We start from the raw sequence: 12,770 nt of genomic DNA on the forward strand, positions 1-12,770 counted from the left end.
TACTCAGCTGGGGCCCCACTCAACTTACCCCTGCTCTTGCCTCTGTGGCTCTGTCCCACACCATGGGGGCCTTGATCCTTCCCTCCCCCACAGACTGATCTGCTGGGCACTCAGCCCCCACCCCAGCTTTGGATCCACTCCAAGAGGCTCCAAGATGTACCAGTGGATCGAGATGGTGACCACTGATCTAGGGGGAGCAGTGTATGAATCATGTTTCCATTTTCTGCTCCAGTATGGACAGGCTCTCAGAAGATCTCTGCCTATTTGGATCAGGACCTCACTGAGGCAATAGCCCAGCTCTGCTGGAATAATGAAGACCAATGCATTTTTTCCCCCCTGAGCAAGATACATGGCTTTAGGAGAGGTCTAGCTTGGCCAAAAGAGTTACTGGGAAGAATGAAAACTTCAGCCTTTGATGAGGGGAATAATGCTGACCCTGGCACAGCCTGATGGTAGGTTCTGATCCCAGCATGGGCAAGACAAAGAATGATGATGCAGTCAGAGAAAAAAATAAATGCACATGGCATTCAATTCTTTAACTTCACGGAGCCTAAAAACGTAAAATAAAATAAAAGACCAAAGTCACCACCTTTATCTTTCCACATTAAACTAGCTCTTTCTTAATGTGCAAAGAAAAATGGGAAAGCTGTGAGACATTTGTTATAACACACACAAAGCCCTACCGAAGTGAGAAATAACTTGAACGGTAATTGCTAAGGAGATGTGAGAGTGCGTATGTAAGCTGCTGTGCTGTTGAGACTCATGTAATATGATGTGATAATTACATGGAGCCCACCTCTCCGCTTCTGTCAGAAATGTCCATAAAACCCAAGGTCATGACATGCGGCAGTTCCTAGCAACAGTCCTGGTTAATGGAGTGAAGTTAGAGCAGGTGAATTCTCCTTCAATTACCTCAGCTCTGCTGTGAGTGAGGATGGCAATTGGTCTTGGGGGAAGAGGGAAAGGCTGGCAGTGGGCTCAGTAATGGAAACAAGTCTCAAACATGCAAACAAACAGACAAATCCCATAAAGTGAACGCTTCTAGCCACAGTGGAACAGAGCTGAAATGTGCTGTGGGGAGTTGAGACTGCGAGAGGTTTTGCAGAGAAAAAAGAATTTGCCTGAGAGGTTCATTTAGGATATATGTTGCTTAAAGGAAAAAGCACAGACTTAGCAGGCGGGAGGTCGTGGGCAGAATCCCACGCCGTTCTACCATCTCTTCAAGAAAAGAGGTGAGGTATCACGTCTGTGCCTCTCAGAGATGCTGACAGCCTGGCTTTGCTCTTCTGAACCTGGGAAGAAAGACCTGCAACTGTTGTTCTCTGCTGTTGAGTGACTTAGGGCCTTGTCAGACCCTGTAAGCTGAACAAATGTTGATCACCTTAGTGTTGTTTGGCTTAGTGGAGCAGTCACATGGTAAGGTGAAAAACCTGCTCTGACACCTGCACAGCTGTGACTTGCTGCTAGGGGCTGGGTGAAAGGCAGCAGGACTAGGAGCTACGGGAAGACCAGACTTGCTGATCCTGCCAGGCAGAACGAATGCTGCAGCCCCAGACCACCTGGCAGCCGCAATGCCTCCCGCCGCCCCTGGACCAGCTCTGCTGCCAGTGCCCAAAGCGGGGGGGCGCCGCCTCCCAGCTGCCGCTCACAGAGTGAGCCAGTCTGAGCAGCAGGGGCACTGCCTCCCCAGCCTGTTCACACAGACTTTGCTCCCAGCAGGAGCACAGCAAACCAGTTCAAGTGAGGGGGGGGGGCCTGGGGGGAGGAGCACCACCTCCCCACCACAGGGGGCAGGGTGAACTGGTTTGAGTTTGGGGGAGGGTCACTGCCTCCCCACTGCCACTCACACAGGCTCTGCTCCCAGCAGGAGCAGAGCTGCAGAACTGGTGTGTGGGAGGCACTGTGGTGGCCAGGTGCTCTGGGGCTATGGTGGTCACTCTGGCAGATGTCCCTGGGGGGCAAGGCACTGTGCCTAGCCCTTCTGTGCCCTGGCCTCCCCACTCACCCATTTCCTCCTGGGATGCTGGAGAATTTCAACCTGGGGTGGAGAGTGGGCAAGTCTACACGAGCGGCTACATAGCTCATCTCTATGGCAACGTAGCATCTAAAAATAACCATGCACCACCAGGACTGCGCAGTACCAAATGCACAGTCAGGGGCATGGGTAGATGCACTGGGTAAATGCACCCAGTGACCACAAGTTAATGGAACAGGAGCAAAAGTAGGTGGATTAGAGAGAATCCTGCCCCCCGAGTGGCATAAATGTTAAGTCAAATAATGAATACTTTAACTCACTTAAATGGTCTTAATGTGCAGCCAGTTCAGGGGTTAAGGGTTCCAGAAGCTGCTTAAAATTATCATGTAACCATCCGGTCTTTGAGGAGCTGGGTCACTGCATCTGGCAGTAGGACAGTCCAGACACATTTATGTGGTGGTATGGCAGGACTCAAGTGTGAGAGCTCTACTGATCATCATAGCCCAGATCCGAGGTGCACCACTCAAAGTCTCCTGATAGCCTCCTACAAATTGCAGTTTCTACTGCAAGGCCACCTAGATGCTTGCACCCAAGTTCAGTCTGTGTGACTATGACCATTTCCCCTCTGGCTTTCACATATGGGTTCTATTTCAGGCTCTCAGTGGATTGTGATTTAGTGAAAGGCAGGGGAAATGGTCTTGGATTTAGGAATCCCAAATCTTAATCTGAGCTGTGGCAAGCAAGGTAGCCCAAGGGAATTCAGAACTCGGGGTTCCAGTCCTGGATTTTTCCCAAACTCTTATCTTTATGAGGAATGCAATTATGATATTTTTCCCAGATACTTGATCTATGCTACCAAAATGCTTGCGTTAATGAATTTGCTGCATCTCTGAATCTGCTCAGAGCTACTGCTCCCACTCAGACATAGAGAAGTAAGAGAGAGCTAAGGCATCATCATCGTGTCTCAAGCTCAGCTGGTAACAGTCACACTTCCCTTGCACCAGGCAAGTGCTTTGTTTACACATTTACAAATCATAACCATTTTGGAAGCAATAAGTGTCTGATGTCATCATCAGTAAAGCACCGTTTTTAACTTTACTGCCATTACTGCAGTTGTCTAAGCTTTGGGCAGCCCACACCAGCAGGCAAGCACCAGGACTCACATGCACAGTTCTGCTGTGCAGAGCAGACAGGCAGTATGCTTGGCACTGAACCAGCCACTGCAGAGGCCTTCTGGGCATGGGTGGCTCCCCTGGTCTCACAGCTCTGCTGATTTCTCACCTGGTGCATGCCTCCTCCCCTGGGACCACCCCTTACCACAGGGTAACCACCTGCAGCAGTGTCAAGAACAATGCGGGGGAGGGGGCAGTTAGTGGCAATGACAGCTGTGACTCACTGTGCAAGCCCATCAAAAGGACTGTGGGTCAATTCTCAGCAGCTCTAGCACCTTGATTGTGTGACTGCTATCTGGAGGCTGGAGGTGAGGTCTGCAGGGACACAGCGCTGCTGCAGGGATCACTGCATTCTGCTTGCAGGTGTCCAGGCCGTTGATGTTCCCTGCCATGTGCCACATGCTAGCCGTGGGTTATGCGTTGTGTGCTTTTAGCTCAGATAAGGGGGTGATTGGTACCCTGCAACTGTCTGTACAGAAACAACAACCAGAATACGAACTTGATGAGCAGGGAAGGGTAAAAGATTAGGGTTGCTGTTAGTGGTGGGTTTAGGCCGTCAAGTACTTAGCATGTGATTTTTCTGCATAACATACAACCTTTACTGATTAACCAACCGACTATTAGCTGTCACTGTTTGAGGTCACTGTTTCCCTCACAAATATACGGGACATGATATGTATCTGGTTGATAAAATACAGGACAACCATTTGTCTGTTGTATTGCTGTATAATATGATCACCACTGCAGTTTATTATATTGGACAGTGAATAGCAGTGAAATTGCATATTGCCTCTGCCTACACTGTAAACAAAAGGCTGTTTGATCAATCAGAGGCCCTTCTGTGCTTCAAAATGGTCTCCTTCTTCAGTAGTCCTTAGCAGACAATAAAGCCACGACATCTCTGACTTTTTATTTCTACCTGGGTGTCTCTTACTATTCTTCACTTTTTTCCCCCAGCTCAACCGGCATTTGTGAGGATGCACTCTTCTTGTGTTTCACACAGGTGCTACATGCAAGATGAAATGTGAGAGTAACAAATGGTAAACCTTTTTAGACAGAGAAATGGGAAGGAGGAGGGGAGATTCAAAGCAACATTGTTATGCCCTTTTTTTTCTTCTGTCTCCTACAATCTAATCCCTCAATTAATTTTTTAAAAGATACTTTGGCCAATAGCCAATACTCTTTCAGCAGTTATTATTTAGGATCCATCCAAAACATTATTTAGGATCCATCAGGTGTACAGCTTATAGGTCACTATTCAATTCATTTTCAAGTATTGCAGTGTTAAGGGAAAGAGCATTGTCTTGAGTCGGACCATTAATTGGGAGACCGAAGATCTAGGTTCTTTTCCAAACTTCTCCATGAGATGAGATCTGTCTGTGTGTGTGTGTGTGTGTGTGTGTGTGTGTGTGTGTGTGTGTGTGTCCCCTTAAGTAAGACCAGGGTTAAAATTTTCAAAAGTGGCATCTGAAACATACACCTACCATCTGAAAGTATTTTGGAAATTTTTGGTCATACCAGTTTTGCATAAGTGTACTCCCATGAACACATTTTATTATTGCTGGCTGTTAGGCTAAGAAGGGGTTCATACTCAAGAAGCAATGGAAAATTGGTTAAAAAAAATATTACAATAATGCATAGTTTAGCTATTATGTTAAAGCACCCATCTGAGAAAAGGGTATGTGGCAGGACACCTTTGGTGCCTACCACTTTACGGGGCTTGAGCAGGCAATGGAGCAGCTGGCAGGTACAGTTAGGCCCAATTACTCAGTCAAATGACAGCAAGGAGGCCACCAGATCGGAGGAGGACTGGGCAGCTTCAGTATAAGCCCAGGTCCTAAAAGCTGAACCTGCAGTTACATCTAGGGAGCCAGGGGAACAACATCACTCAGCCTGCAGCTCCCAGAACACCTGGAGGTCAAGGTAGGAGCTATAGGGATGGAGGAGGTCCCTGGTCCTGGGGCATGACCTGAAACTACACCTTGCTGGGATTGGATGGAGTGGTGGGGCTGCCTGTGGCAGGGCAGTCTCCAAGAAATGGCACAACTGTGCCTCTCCAGTGAAAGGGAGTATGAGGTGCTAGAAGGCCTTAGCCCCCACTGGCTTGTGGGTGACCCTGTGAAGGGGAAAGTGCAGGAGACCACACCCTGACAGAAAAGCACAGGGCCTAGGCCCGTTGAATGGGGCCTGAGGTGGGATCCAGGCATGTCAACAGACACTGGAAGCCTAAGTGCACCATAGGCCAAGTTAGGGGTCCAGGCACATTGACAGATACCTGAGGCCCAAGCAGTGTAAGGTCCAGGAGCCCAGTGAGGGGTGCAGTAGTGGCCCAAAGAGGGGCCAGAGGCCAAGTTTGGCTTGGTGTAGAACAGAGAGCCAGAGGCTGCATAGAGTAGGGTCTATGGGGACCTAAAGGACTGCACATAGGCTGACCGGAGCAGTGGCAGCCAAAGGCTGTGTACAGTAGTGTCCATGGGGTCCTGAAGGACTGCACATAGGCTATCGGGACTAGAGGCCCCAGTGAGGGAGCAGAGTACAGGCCCCAGTGGGGCATGTGGCCAAGGTATGTCTGAGAATGCCTGCGGCCAAGTTTGGGCTAGAGGCTAAGTGCAGCCCAGTTAAGGGGCCGGGGAAGTAACAGTGGGTCTGGATGCCATCTGTAAGACATGGGACACAGTGTAGGGTTGGTTCAGAGCCATGTATTATGCCCTTAGCATCAGGGCAAAAAAAGTGCAGCCTCCCACCTAGGAACAACTATTTAATTCCAACAAAAGGCATGACAGGCATCTCAGATGGGAGAACTGGCCTCCACAGATGGGTGAGCCGATGATGGGACTGACTTCAAGATGGTCCCCTGTCACAGGGTACTTAAGAATACTCAAACTATTCTGACACTGAAACTTTAATTCAAATGAAAATCTTTTTCCAAATGTATGTCAGGTAACATCTACAGTAACATAAATCCTGGCTGCCATCTCTCAATACCTAAGAGGAATCACTTATGCTTTTAAAATGACCTAATCTGGTACTTAAAATAAGGATCATAATAATACAAATACTATGTAGTCATCAGCATAAGGTTATTTTATATAGCTGGCTTGTTTATATTGTTCACTGCCTCTCACAAGCAGCTACATTTGAGGAAGGCCAAAACAAGCCATTAAAATCAAAATGACGGGTCCATACAGACAGATGGATAGACTGAGGCAATGAGCACAAGGCACAGAAACCTGCAATGCTAGAATTGAGAAATATAGACCAGTGGGGTTACAGTAACAACAGAGAACGCCCTACCCTCCTCAGGTCACGTACCATCAGCACTGTCTCCCTCCCTGTTCACTCTCAGTTATGAATCCACCAGTAAGGAGAAGCAGACTCATTACATAGCTGCTTAATGAGGCACACTACCAGAGCAGACAGCAGAGGCTAAAACAGGAGTGTGCAGTGCTAAAATCCAAAGTACAAGTGCTCTGAAATATGTCCCAGGGTTTTCTCCTAAGCTTACTTGTTTTGTTCTTATAAAATATATTTTTAAACATTCAGAAACTCATAGGAAGACTCCTTGTCTCCTATGCTCCATTCATAAGTAGAGGCCACAACAGCTGATTGGCTTCACCATTCAAAAGACAACACTTGAATTTAATAAGATGCTCCTAGGAGTTTAAAGCTGAGTCACTGCAGGCATCCATCATTCAGCCCAATTAGTGCTGTAGGTTTCTCTGTTACCTGGAAATTTCCAATTACCTTCTCTGCACTATATTCTACTTGTACGGGGAAGAAACCCCACAGGGAGAGGCTCCTTTTAAGAAAGCCTCTCATAAATGATCCTCCAGTGCTTCAACCTCTAATCTGTATTAAAAAGGGCTTCTGTCTTTTCCTCCAGCAGTTTTGCCAGTCATTTCTTTCCTTGCTTCCTTCCAGAAAAGAGGAGCATCTGTATTGACAGTTGGCACATGGTTGTGTGTGAGCCAGCCAGCTGGAGTTATTACAGGGTGAGAGGCTTTCACACTGCTGCCCTTTCACAGAATGGCTCTTTTCTTCCAGTGATCTGCTGTAACACTTTTCAGTCCCCATGCAGAGATTTCCCCCTCTCCCCTCTCCGGTCACAGAAAGAGCCCTTCCAAATTCTCTCACCTCTCTTTAATAACCACATGATAATGTATCTTGTCACTGTCAGTATACATATATATTGTTCCTCCTGACCTGTGCAGTGGTGGGTTGCTACAGAAGTCTACAAAGCATCCTTCCACTACCCACAGAAGTGGAGTGTGCTGTCTACAAAGCCAATAATTTGTACTGCAAAAGGCAGGCCTAGGTTGTTCCCTGAGGGGCATATTCTGCTGCAGCAGGGTGACACTTTCTGAGCTTCTGCATAGGAATGCAGTTTCTCTCTGCCGAGCCACCCAACATTCAGGAACTATAAACCTTCCAGAAAAAAGGCAGAGAAACTACTGCTTTACTTGGCACTGCCTCTGATTGTGTGGAGGGCCTGCTCATAGCAAAATGAGTACAGTTCTGCTGTCTAAGGAGTAAGAAGAGTGGGGGAATGGTCAAGGTGTAACTAGGACATTTTGCACTCTGTGTAGTGGTGGTAGTTGGAGCAATGCTGGCGGCAGGGCTGGGGGTGGCTGCCGTTCTTACACCCCCTCTAAGTCAATATCCAGGGGTGGTATCCTACTCACCCACCCCTAGTTACACTTACTGGGGTTAGGCACAGCAGGGTGGGCAATTATTTCAGCTTGCAGGCCACTTAATGAGTTTTAGTGAGCTGTTGAGGGCCACACAAACAAAATCTTTCAGAAGACTTCATTTTAACAAATTACAGATAAAAAACCAAGTCGTATACTAAAAATCAAATGCCTACTATAACATATTTTAAGTTTATTTTAAATTAATTTTTGTCCTGATTTTTATGTTTTTTGATTAGCGTATGTAAAAGTGATTGCATAATAGCTCAGAAGAAAGTCTTACTTTTGTATATTGTGGGGGGTGGGATGTGGGAGCATGGGGTGCGGTGTGTTTATGTGAGGGGATGTGCATGTTTGGGGGGAGCTGCCCACATGCTAGATTCTGGGAGCTGGGTAGGGTTGGGGGAAGGGGGAGAGGCAAGGGGCAAATGCAGCAGAGCTTGCCAGGGTGGGGCTGGGCCATCTGGACTGCAGCACTCTGCATAAGACTAAGCCCTGCCCAAGGCAGCCTACACTGTGCTTGTGCATACACCTGCCAGCCCCAGCCCTGGCCAGCATGCACAACTTTCTAGCAGGGCTGCTCCTGGTGTGGCTGTAGCTGCCTGGGGACTGCTTAATTCCCCTGGTCTACAGCAGGTGCTTCTCCTCCTCCTCCTGCCCCTGCTGTGCCACTCTAAGAGGGGGGAAGCTGCAGCTAGGCAGTTCCTGCTCCGGAGTGCAAGACTCCAACTCCAGCTCTAGCTCCCAAATGGGTGGAAGGCATCCAGGAGCTTGACCTGGAAGCCCATGTGCTGGGGCAGAAGCCACCCAGCAGCAGCTTCCCTCCCTGCCTGGAGTGGCACAGCAGAGGCAGAAGGAGCCACTAGAGATTGAGGGAGCTGAGAAGTACCTGGGTGGCTGCAGCTACACTGGGAGAAGCCTCACCAGGAAGGTGTGTACATGGGCCAAGACTGGCAGGTGTGGGCGGGAGTGTAGTGCAGGCTGTCCTTGGTGGGAGTGGGTGGGGTTTGGCCCCTGCAGAGTGCTGTGGGGGCAACCACAGGCCAGATCCAGTCAATTGGTGGGAGCCCACCTGTGGGCTGGATTCAATCAGTTGGCAGGCCAGATACAGCCCCTGGGCTGTATTTTGCTCACTCCTGCCTTACAGGCTGCATGTGTTGCCCAGATAGAGCCCAGCTCTATAGGAATCCCAGTACACTTCATGCAGACTCTAGCTTCCTTCTTCTGCCCCACACACTGTGGACAGGGTCTGCACTGGGAGTTTTTCCATCTGTTAGTTTGCTATAAACACAGAAGAGCAATTCTGTTTCCATCCCAGGGAACAGGCAAAAAGGTTACCTTCCCTTTTTCTGGGAGTGACCTCCATTAGCCAGCCAAAATACTTGGGGTAGAAATAATGTTTGTTCTTTAAAGACTAACAGTGCCCTGTGTAGCTGAAGAAGATATGGCTTAAACTTTGCTTTTAGACTAAAATGTATTGATAGCACAGTTTCCCCTTATGAGTCTACTCAGATAAAAATGATGGTATAGAGAACAGAAAATATAACAGGAAATATAAAATTCACTTTTACAACACAGCCCATCAGAAGATTTATAAATGCTTTATCCAGACTGCTAATTAATTACCCCAGAAGATTGAACAATGCTACAGCCCTACATTACAGATGAAGTAACCAAGCCACAAGAAAGTGCCATACAGCAAGTTAATTGTCAGAGCTGAAAATAGACCATAAGCCTTAACTTCTAGTTACCATTCCAATCATATAACCACATGGCCTCTTAAATTAAACTAATTTAGTTATTGTCAAACAGAAAACCCCTTAACTCAAGTGTCATAGGGTTTTTCAACTTGAATTGGGTAGTCCGTGTAAGGGCCTTGTTACACATTTTGCTTTGAGCTAGGCAAATGTTGATCAGTGCTAGAACTAGCTTAAGTTTGGAGTAGTCACACCTTAAGGCTAAAAACCTTCTCTAACTGTCCCCCACCTCCACAGCTCTGACTTGCCAGTAGAGGGCTGGTGAGCAGGGGCCTGACCAGGAGTCACAATTGTAAGTTGCCATTACAGGGCTGGTAAGCCAGGATAGGCTTCTATCCCTGCTTGAGGTTGGGGGGCAGGGGGAAGGGGTGAGAGATGGGTTTGGGTGGGACAGCAGGAGCATGAATCTGGAAGGCAGGGAATTAATGGGATGGGGTAGGTAATGAAATGGGGGTGGGGGTAGGGTGGTGAAATGGAGGAAGTCAGCCACTGAAGGATAAAATAAAAAGAAGTAAAAACAAGAATTTAAAAAGAAATAAGGAGGGAGTAAATTAGAGAAGGTCTTATGTTCTAATAAACTGGGATTTTGGGGATTGGGGTGGGGGGTTCTAGTCATGCTTCCTGGAATGGCTGGGAGGTGGGAGCAGTGCGGGAAGGTAGTTTTAGGTGAGCTACTGCCCCTGCCCTGGGTAGGAAGCCCCAGCTCATTGGGGCCCACTCTACCCCCTACCTTGTTCTCCCCCCACTCTCCTAGAGTTCACTCCTGGACCCACCCATGCCCAGTGAGCTGTGTAGTGGGCATGTGACCTGCAGGTTGTTTGCACAGGGTTGCACCCCTGGGGGTGGGAAGGTCACACCCCTGGGGTGGCAGAGGGAGTCAGCTTGGTGCCAGAATCACCCCTTGGGCAGTAGATGCATTCCCAGGCAAAGTTTAATGGGCCTGAATTTATTGCGCATTTATTGCACATGTAGACATGTCCACTGATCAGAAATAAATCTGACCTGGAGTGGCGTAACTTCAAGCCACTTAAAGTATGCTTAAAACTAGTTTCAGGTGTTAATGTGCAGACAATCCGGGGGTTAAGAGCTCCAGGAGCTGCCTAAAGTGAACGTGTAACAAGGCCCTAAAGGTATGGGGTAAATCTCAAATGAATACAACTTGTCAGCTGTTAATAATGACTACACTGTAGTGTGGGGGAAGTAAGGGTTTGTTGGTGTAAATGTAGGTTAACTCACCTCAAGTGTCACCGGTCCTCCAATACCTTCCTAAAATGTTCCCTATGTTTTCAGAAAGGACAGATAAGTTTTCCCACAATACAATGTGGAAACATTTATAATGTAACCCAGTTCACTGCAGTGCTAAGAATCATGGGAGGAGCATCTGGAACACCCAGTGCCACACAAACAAGCACAGTACCAGCGCAGACACAGCAGGTTTAATATTATTTTGCAGTATGTCTGCTTTCTCTCAAAGCTAGGCTCACAAGAGAGGAGTAATTTGAGGACAGATAATTCTAGTTAACTCTGCATTGAGGAGGCTGTCAATATAACTCAAAAGAGCAGGATCTGGAGGTATCTTCACGGCCTTGTGAAATCAACCTGCTACATATTGCCTTGAGAGAGAAAAATAGCCAGACTTGATCCCTTGAAACCACTGCTATGTAGTCCATTTCATTTATTAGCCTCAGCAGTATAAATATATAAATTGGGAGCTGTAGGCTTGGAGTCTTAAGCATGTCTAGTGAATTTTCTTCCATACTGAGTGTTTGGATGAAATCCCAGAATAACATATCTAGAAAAAAAAGAGAAGCTGTATCCTATGCAGAGGGAAAAAAATGGTAAAAGCAATTCATCTGCCAAAGGCAATCCTCTTCATTACAATGAGTAAGTGTTTACTGTTCCTGAGTTAGTTAAAGGTGACGTGTGCTTCAAACTACAGAATAAAAAGATGAATTATCTGGAATCAATACCAGACATCCTTGCTTACAAAGAGGTGTGCATTATATTAGTCTTACCGAAAGGAGATTCTCAGTTGGGCCATGAATAAACTTGTTAGCAATTCAATACCATGCTAACTAGCCCAAAGACAGATTAACTACATTTTTCCCTTTCTAAGTCATTAGTGCATAACATTTGATTCAAACGCTTTCAGGAAGATGAGAGTATGACTCAGGTTTTAATTCCCTTCCCCCATTTTTTTGTTTTGTTGGTGCAGCATATGGCCAGGTTCCAGTTAGATGTTAACAAACTAGTTAATAACAATCAACGTAATTTTAAAAGGGTATTTTGAAGGAGCTGATATAACAATGAAGAAGATAGATTTGCTTCATAAATGTCTTACAACATAGTTGCTCTGTATTGTCCAGGAACAGAAAGGCAGCAACAAAAGAGCTGAAAGCAATCCACATTTTTTGTCAGCTCTGCTTGGCTATAAGATATAGAATCTGTTGATGCTATCTTTCTGACTTTGATCCAAAAGTTAATATCCTTATTTTTTCCTCTCCATTTAACTGCCAGTGAATATCATCTGACATTAATACATTCCAGTACTGGCCTACTTTTGGCCTTTCATTCCAAATGTCCACACTTGTGATTAATGGGGTGATGTGACATGAGAAGTAAATATCCCATCAAAAATAAATTGAAATTGTCTTTCTTTTAACAAAAAAAGAAGTAATTTGTAATGTGGCATTAAAAGCTGCTAAGATTTTTCAGAAGTACTTGAATGATTTAAAAGCCAGTATTTCATCATAGTAAGTCAATAGAAACGAAGCTCCTAAATCATTTACCTGTTTTTCAAACCACTGCCCATAGGAATTAAGGGTGACAATCTCTTTTCTGCAAGAGGTCTGGATAAGGTTCTCCTTGATATCCTGGAACCACACTCAGGACTTGGGTTTCCAGCATGCTCAATAGCAGTGGCCTGGGGCACCCCAGAATATTCTCAGAATCTCATTTCTGGGTTTGCCATGCATGGTATAAGAGCAGGTGGGCAGGATTTATTGTCTTGGCTGCTGAGGTGCAGACATAACTTTAAACTCTGTAGCAGGTCTATAGAGAGGCAGGGAAGTGGCTGCACTGTACAGTACTGTCACAGCACGATGCCAGGTCTCCATTTTGGCTATAAATAAGCAGCCTGAAGGTAGATTTTGTAAGATACCAGCAGGACCAGTGTCCG

This window comes from Crocodylus porosus, unplaced genomic scaffold (assembly GCF_001723895.1).
Source record: "Crocodylus porosus isolate Cpor-Errol unplaced genomic scaffold, CroPor_comp1, whole genome shotgun sequence".
Taxonomy (NCBI): Eukaryota; Metazoa; Chordata; order Crocodylia; family Crocodylidae; genus Crocodylus; species Crocodylus porosus.